Source organism: Taudactylus pleione, unplaced genomic scaffold (genome assembly GCF_031769625.1).
Source record: "Taudactylus pleione unplaced genomic scaffold, aTauple2 ptg000683l, whole genome shotgun sequence".
NCBI classification, from domain to species: domain Eukaryota; kingdom Metazoa; phylum Chordata; class Amphibia; order Anura; family Myobatrachidae; genus Taudactylus; species Taudactylus pleione.
In genome coordinates, this window is record NW_028285085.1 from 500,675 (window position 1) to 509,547 (window position 8,873).

Genomic DNA, 8,873 nt, shown 5'->3' on the forward strand with positions numbered 1-8,873 from the left:
TATATGTCGGTGAACAACGATGTTCACCGTCATATCGCGGGTACACACTGGCCGACTGGCAGCAGATATATTGGCCGATCAATTGATAGGCCAATATATCTGTCAGTGTGTACCCAGCATAAGGGGTCTTTGTACTAAGCTGTGTTAGGAGATAAAGTGAACTGTGATAAGGTACCAGCCAATCAGCTCCTGCCATGTCACAGGCTGTGTTTGAAAAGTGGCAGTTAGGAGCGGCTGCCATTTTCCCAGTGATTTCCTCACTGTGCATGCGCAAAACACCGGAAAATGGCCACCGCATTTCGTGCAGGGCTGAGACACCCTATGCGGGACCTCAGAGAGTTAGGTATTAGATAATGTGTGTGCAGGGTGTGCAGTGCGGGCCCCCCCAGGACCCAGGGGCCTGTGTGCACCGCACACCCTGCACCCATTATAGGTAAGCCCCTGCATAGCAGGTAGCCTTGAAGCAGCAGATTGTGGCACAGCTACTGGTTAGTGCAGCACTTATTAAATGTAAGGTCCTGCTCACAAATAAATTCTTATGTTTAACAAAAACGTTAAAGCCAGTCTGCAAGATGGTTAGATATATATTTTTATTATTGTTTTGCTAAATGTCACCATTACTCTCTCCAATGCAGGACGTTTCAGAATTTCAGTGACTCTGCCCCGTTGCCTGTGAAAACTACAAGGATTGGCACACGGGCTGTGAAGACAGCCCCATGATTAGCAATGATTAGGTTGTGTGCATGGCATCCAGAGAGTGATGGCATCTCTCTCATGCCCTTCGTATCTCTGCATTAATGATCCTGCTGCACCATGGGCACCGTATTTACAGTATTTCAAAAATGAACTTTAAGCAGCATGGATTTGGCTCATGTGTAGCTTGTCAGCAAGGGAAATTGCCATCGCCTGCCAGAGGCTTCCTACAGCCTGACAGACTCCCTCCCAGGAGGGGGGTGACCTGATCAGTTAGAACACTGCTATAACTTTTTTTTATATGATTGTAAATCTGCTGCTTTTGTACCGTATAGCTTCATCACATAAAGGCTAGACACTTTTTCTATAGTCGTTCCCTTGTTAGTATTGAAAATGAATTCTACTCTGCACATGAACTTCTCAGAACCCTTTGTAGTTATTACAACTTTTCCTCTGCCCGTCCAGTCAGTAAAGCACTGTGTACATAAGTCACTGTTTAGTAGATTGTCAGACATTATAAGTATTGAGCAATGAAGGTAGGGCACCTGTCTATGGACAGATATCACGATTTTTAGCAATGGTGCATGCGTTGGAGTCTGCACATGCAACTATGAGCAACTCTGGGGAGATTCAGAGTCCCAAGGATCTCACACGGGTGGCAGTGAGGTGTTGGCATGTGGTATAAGTGTGTAGTGGGAATGTAGGCGGAATTGTGGGCTCTTCAGCGTTTTGCATAGATTTCAGAGTTGTCCATCTGAACTCTGACAGATCTCTGGCACAAATGCTTGCATTATAGTGATAACCGCTACTTTCACAAATGGATGGCAGTGGTCACATCGAGCCAATACTGAATAAAGGTGGATATTCATATTTATATCCAAGCATGGAAAGCGGCCGCAACTGTGTCAGCAATGACTTGTCACTGTGACTAATGAAGATGATTTTGATTATCAGGTCTGTAGCAGGGCAATAATCCTCCCTCTGCAGGCCTCGCCCCCTGACATCATGATGTCACATTAAGAGGGTGGATCCCAGGGACTAGGAAGAAGAGGAGTACCTGCAGTGTACTATAGGGATGGCCATCGGTGGTTTTCCATCTATGGTACAATAACCATCTATGATGAATCATCAATGGTTTGTACCACTCAATGGCCACTGCTGCCAGGTGTCTGGCAAACCGCGGACCAATCAAGAAAAGAGGAGCGTGGCTTAGCCAGGGGGTGGGGATAAGCTCCATTGGGAGCAGAAAAAATGTATTGGATTCCACTTTGCCATCGATGGCAGAAAAACATTGGCTCTCTGCCATCGATGGAAAAACCACCAACCATCGATGTTTGTAAACTATTGATGGTCGTTGGCCATCTCTAGCGTACTAAGGATGTGCCGGATGGCTCTAGAGGCTGCAGTGTGCATGCTTGGAGCACCCTAAGGACGTTCCTTGTGGCTCTGGCTCTACAGGGTGCAGTTTGCTGTTCCAAGCACCCAGCAAGCCAAATGCTGGTGCCATGTTGTAATGAAAGTGCTGCACAGCCCTAGTTATGGCTCTGTTGATCAGTTGTTAATGCATGCACCTAGCCAGGGGCGAAACAGAAATGTCTGAGGCCCACTGCAATATTGTGACTATCATAGCCAAATGCAGCAAAATGTCTGTTACATTCCCAGTCGGAATTCAATATATCATAGTGCTAATTGCTACTTTTGTACTTTCTAAGACACTTTTTTTTTTCTCTTGGGCAGGGCCCCCGATGCTGCTATAATTACACCCATGTACATAGCATTCACATTACTTTAGAAAGTATATTACTAATGAAAATGTTTTATTTTATTGGTAGACCATGTGGCTTACATAGCTATGTACAGGAGTATGCTTTACACATGTTGGGCAGAGCCTCCTAGCACTGATTAGAAAAATGCAGTATGCTTTTTATGACAGAACTTCTAGCGCGTGTGTGTGTGATATGTAGATAGATAGATATATATATGTAGATATATATATATATATTAGTGTGTACCAGAGACAGGTGTTCAGAGGTAGGTAGAGACGGGTGTCTGCTCAGTTACACTCCCCATGCTCACAATGGTTGTCAGATCATCCCCACCTAGAACGCCTATGTGCCTGCACCCCCTCCCCTCAGTGCCCGGGATGATAAGGTATGGAATGATGGAATGTTGTGCACCTTAGTCAGTAATAAAATAGATCTCTCCACATTGGAACAAATTGTAAAATAGGAAATACAGGTTTCTTATACATGTGTATTATGTGCAATTTTATAACAAACTCATCATAGTCTGGGTACAGCTTCATTTTAATTAGCTAAATGATATTATAAATTGTGGGTAAACAACTCACTGGAGTCTGGCTCAAGCAACATTTCCAATAAACAATGTCCCAATATAAAATTAACATACTTGTAGTAAACACACAGATATATATACACACACACACACACACACACACACACACACACACATACATACACACATATACACACACAGTATGTATATATAAATAAATCTTATGATGCATACATGTATTGTGTTCATTCTAGCACCCTGCACCTGTCACAATCTGTGCAGTTCCTCTTTCCTGCCTGGGGTGTTGCTCTCTGCTCTGGTGCTTTTAGCACACACTGGTTAATATTTCAAAAGTTTGTTGCATCAGCTGAGTGTGCTGGAAGCACCAGAGCAGAGAACACCACCACAGGCAGGAAAGAGGAACTGCACAGGTGGTTGTGACAGGAGCAGGGTGCTAGTATGAACACTACATGCACATGGGTAGGAGCCCTGAACCAGTATAGTGCTTCATGCCTTCTTAACCCATCTCTATTATGGCTGGTGCCTCTGCTACACGCAATAAGGCACCTGCAGCACGTTCAATGCACAGGATGGCAACAGCCCCCATAATCTGTAATAGGCAGCTGATTTGTATTAACCATAGTGCTTACAGAATTTTGTGGTTCTCAGCTTCCTCTGTGGACATTGATGTGAGTTTGCTATGTGCTTTGTTGCTAATAAATGTCACAGTGTCGACACAGCTACAAGGTTAGGTGCCTGTATTACACCTCCTTCTAGAATATTTAATTTTACACAGTGGCTGATTTAATGGGATAGGCCACCCCTAGGCACCACAATATTGGTCATCCACCCACCCCACACACACACACACTTCATATATGGGCTGGTCCCAATGCCTCTGGACCACCAAAGGTAAAGAAAACAGCCTCATTCCCCCAACTGCCACCACCTCCCACACTACATTTATACTGTATATTTAACATATTATTACAAATAAACCAAGTTGCCTAAAGCTGCACACACACACAACGATTTTGTTACCAACGAGTTTATGAACGATTATCTGTCAGATTTTTTAAAGTGTAATGAAGATTTTTTGAACTACAAACGATTTTTGTAACTTCCCTTTAAAGAAAATCGTTCAGTTGGTCAGTCAGAATAAACTACAAACGGTAAAATGCATGAAACAATAATAGTTCATCGTTATATCTCAGAAACTGAACGATTTTTTTCAACGATTGAACGATAATGCCGTTGTTATAGTTAAATCGTTCAAGAAATCGTTATGTTATGCACCTTTAGTGGTAAGTATCTGCTCTAAGGTGCAGTAAACTTGACTTTGATTACCACTGAATTATTTTTTTTTAATTATTATTTTTATTGATTTGTCTTTGCTACTTAATGATTTACATAGACTTTATATATTTTTAAAAATTTATTTAGGATGATTTAAAAAATGAGTCAAACATTGCTTATAAATTTATTATTTAGATATAGGCATGGTTTAATATACTGATTTAGAATTGTTTTCTCACCTACATATGTAATGGACTGAGATTTTGAGATACTGCCAGTTATATTGCGGTCTGTTCCCACAGTATTTGGTGGGTCACTAGATGTATCCAAGTCCATTATGAGACCATTACATACAGAATGAAATGAAGTTGTCAAACTAAGTGAAGAAACACATTAAGCTGTTTCAAATAGTTTTTATTCTATTACCAAAGTTCACATACTACAGCAAGCTAATGACATCTGAAGTTCTTTGAAGTGGAAGACTGAGTTTCACAATCTACAATTCCAACAGCACAACAAACTAGGGATGTGCAGGCTTGGATAGGTTCGAGTTTGCACGTTGAGATCGGATTTTTCCCTCCAAAAAAACGGAACTCAGAAAGAGGCAAAACGTCATCTTGCATGGACGAACATAATCATTCCTGGACAAAAGTCAAAGTGCAAACTCGAACCTATCCGAGCCTGCACATCCCTACAACAAACACAATGTGAGATGCCACCCAATGCGTTTTGTCATACTGACTTCATGAGACATGTTGCCTCACACCTCAGAAACACATTTATAGGGCCACATCATTACTTACAGGATTACACACCTGCGTCATTCCAATATATATCATCCAATCAGAAATGGCCTCCTCTTAAGGTGCATAAACACTAAATGATATTTTAAACAATATTGCCGATAACGATACATCGTTACTACAATTTTGTTTTATCGTCCAGTGTGTACGCACTGTCGTTAACGATGCGCGCTCCCGCGGGTCGGTATTAAGGTCTTCTGTTGTCTGATGAAATTGTACTGCAAATACAATCTCGTTAACGACTTGGTGCATATCATCCAGTGTGTACGCTACGAACACCTGCCCAGTATTAAATTAGCCAGAAAACCAACAATTTGGAAATTTCAAACGATGAACGATATATCGTTTGATCATTTGTAAAATCACTCATTTTATACACACTACATAGTTTGTCCAGGACTCTGGGAAGTTCAAGGGAAATAGTCAGCCACGGTGCTTATCGTCTAGTGTGTACGCACCCTAAGATGAGATCTAAACAATTTATTAGTGGGTGATATCGTAAATATACATACACTTCACATGGAATATTTCAACACATTTCACCAATCTTATAAAATATGTTTATACATCCCTTCCCCCACAAAAAAAAAATATCATAGCTATGAACAGACTTATGAAACCAACTAGATTCCAAATATTACAATACTAATATAAAAGCAATCTACATGTATTTGCTGCCAGTAACTGATCAATGTGTAAATATATATATATATTTTTTTTTTAACAATCTCCTATTTCTAGAAGCTCGGCATGGCGAACGCTAGCTTCCACTGCTCACAGACGGGGTAACTCACCTGAACATGAGTTACTGGCCTGCTGCCTTAATAGCTGCTCAATTCAATGTTGGATATATGTATACTGTATATTTTATAAATGTTTGTTCATTTTAAATAAGTGATTTTTTTTTTATTGATCCACACTCAGCACATCTGAGTTTATCTGTATATTTCTATTTCGAGAGTAGCAGAATAACCTAGTTTTATATGCAGCAACTGTTAATCAATTTTATTTTTTTGGTAATTTGCCTAAATGGGTTACCGATGATATTCAAGATTATAGAAATCATTTTCTAGCACCTGATGTCTTCATCTGGTTTATGAAATGATAGATTTTCATCTTTGACCAAATTGAAAATGTACAAATGTTACTATAATGTGTTTTTAAATAAAAATAAATAATAAAGTCTTCCTAGAGAGCTTGTGTTGTTTTTTGTTTTGTTTATTCTTTTACTTTTTTTATTGACCAAATCAATATATTTCCATTAAATTAACAATATTATTTTCTTAAAATGTTTTTAGCAATTTCATTTCTTGCCATCTAGTCTAGTTGTAACCCGAATGCAATATTTTATGTTTTGACTCGTCTAGTACTTTCCAAAACTTTGTCGATAGAGTACCCTCCACCGGAGTTAGTCTCTCTCTTCAGGTTGTGAGTCTTTGCACGGTTAACAGAGGTTTATTCAGAGAGACCCCTACCCGACTCCCTAAAAACCACTTGCAGGCTGTGTGGTATGGCTTATCGACATTCAGTATATCTACACCAGAATGTTAACAGGTTCTGAATGTGGACAGTCAGAATGTTGACACTGTCATTTGGTCGACAACCAATGTGTTGACGTGCATTTAGGCAGACAGGGTTAAAACAACACCACATTCAGAATGCTGGCAGTTTAAATGTCGACAATATGAATGTGTCAACATTTTAACCCTGTTGACCTAAGTGCATTATTATTATTACATTTTATTTATAGGGCGCCACAAGTGGTCCGCAGCGCCGTACATATATTAAAGGGTACACAGAACATTACATTACATTACAATACAGTAACCAACTTATAAACAGAGCACAAGTAACAATTAGCAACACAATTCTCCATACACAATACAGCTGGGAAGGTGAGGGCTGTCATAGAAGTGCTAGAGAAGAAGGCTGTGAGACAGTGGGGAGGAGGACCCTGCTCCTAGGAGCTTACAATCTAGGGGAAAGGGGAGACAGACAGATGACGTGAGGCATGAGTATGTAGAGGGGGACCTGAGTGCAGGAAGTAAGCAAGGTAGAGATGGCTGAGGCGGGAGGGACAGAGACCTGGTAACATGGTTATGTGGTGGAAGAGTATGCTTTGGTGAACAGGTGGGTTTTCAGTGCACGTTTGAAGCTCTGCAGGGTCGGGGAGAGCCTGATCGAGCGAGGGAGCTCATTCCAGTGAAGGGGGGCTGCACGAGCAAAATCTTGGATACGTGCAGATGAAGTAACCAGGGTGGAGGAGAGGTAACAGTCATTGGCAGACCGAAGTGAGCGGGAGGGAGTATGTAAGGAAATGAGGTTTGAGATGTAGGGAGCAGTAGAGTTAGAGAGGGCCTTGTATGTGAAGGTGAGGAGTTTGAAGAGGATTCTGTAGGGGAATGGGAGCCAGTGCAGGTTTTGGCAGAGGGGAGCAGCAGAAGTGGAACGGCAGGAGAGGAATATAAGTCTAGCTGCCGCATTGAGAACAGACTGGAGTGGAGCAAGATGGCAACGTGGAAGGCCAGTAAGGAGAAGGTTGCAGTAGTCAAGCTGAGAAATGATTAGTGAATGAATAATCAGTTTGGTAGCATTCTGGGAGAGGAAAGGCCTAATACGAGCGATGTTGCATAGCTGGAGCCGACAGGATTGAGCCAGAGATTGAATGTGGGGTGTGAAGGAGAGGGTGGAGTCAAGGGTGACACCCAAGCAGCGAAGTTGGGGGACAGGGGAGATTATTGTGTTGTAAACAGTGATAGCGAGATTGGTTGGAGTGGAGACTCTATTAGGGGGAAAGATGATGAGTTCGGTTTTGTCCATGTTGAGCTTCAGAGAGCGCTCGGACATCCAGGAAGAGATGGCGGAGAGGCAACTGGTTACCTGAGAGGACAGAAGAAGGGGAGAGTTCAGGAGAGGAGAGGTATAGTTGTGTGTCATCGGCATAGAGGTGGTATTGGAGGCCAAAGGAGCTGATGAGTTCTCCTAGTTTAGAAGTGTACAGGGAGAAGAGCAGTGGGCCCAAGACAGAATCCTGTGGGACACCAACGGGAAGGGTGGAAGGGGGGGGAGGTGAAGCCAGAGGAAGACACAGAGAAGGAGCGGTTGGTGAGGTAAGAAGTGAACCAGGCATGGACGGTGTTAGAGATCCCAAAGGTCTGAAGGGTGCGAAGGAGGAGAGTATGGTCCACGGTGTCAAAGGCTGCAGAGAGGTCCAGGAGGATGAGCAGAGAGGAGTGGCCCCTGGATTTGGCTGCAAGCAGGTCATTGGTGACTTTGGCCAGGGCAGTTTCAGTGGAGTGACGTTGGCGAAAGCCAGATTGGAGAGGATCAAGGATGGAGTTGTCAGAGAGATAGCTGGTGATGCGGCTATAGACAAGCCTCTCAAGTAGTTTGGAGGCAAAAGGGAGAAGAGAAATAGGGCGGTAATTGGCAGGTGAGGACGGGTCGAGGTTGGGTTTTTTAAGAATAGGTGTGACAAGAGCATGTTTGAACGATGAGGGAAATATGCCGGTGGAGAGAGATAAGTTGAAAAGGTGAGCAAGGTGGGAGCAGGCAGTGGAGGAGAGGGAGCGTAGAAGGCGAGAAGGGAGTGGGTCAAGGGGGCAGGTGGAAGGGGGAGAGGACAAGATGAGGGAGTGGACCTCATCATCCGTGGTGGGGCTGAAGGAGCACAAGATGGGTTGGCCGGGAGGCGCGGATGGTGGGGGAGGTGGTTTTGCAGCAGGGAGATTGGGGGATATACTGTGACGAATTGCCTCAATTTTTGAAGAGAAGAAAGAGGCAAAG

At 42.8% G+C, this 8,873-nt stretch overlaps 1 protein-coding gene across 3 annotated transcripts in view; it reads left to right on the plus strand.

Moving 5' to 3' along the window:
- Positions 1-6,264, plus strand: part of LOC148477905 (myelin protein zero-like protein 2) — a 76,345-nt gene extending 70,081 nt beyond the window's left edge. For all 3 annotated transcript variants that reach the window (XM_088455996.1, XM_088455997.1, XM_088455995.1), the window contains one exon: positions 636-6,264. The gene's annotated coding sequence lies outside the window, so the exon portion shown is untranslated. The remainder of the gene's footprint in view (positions 1-635) is intronic.
- The last annotated feature ends 2,609 nt before the right edge of the window (positions 6,265-8,873 follow it).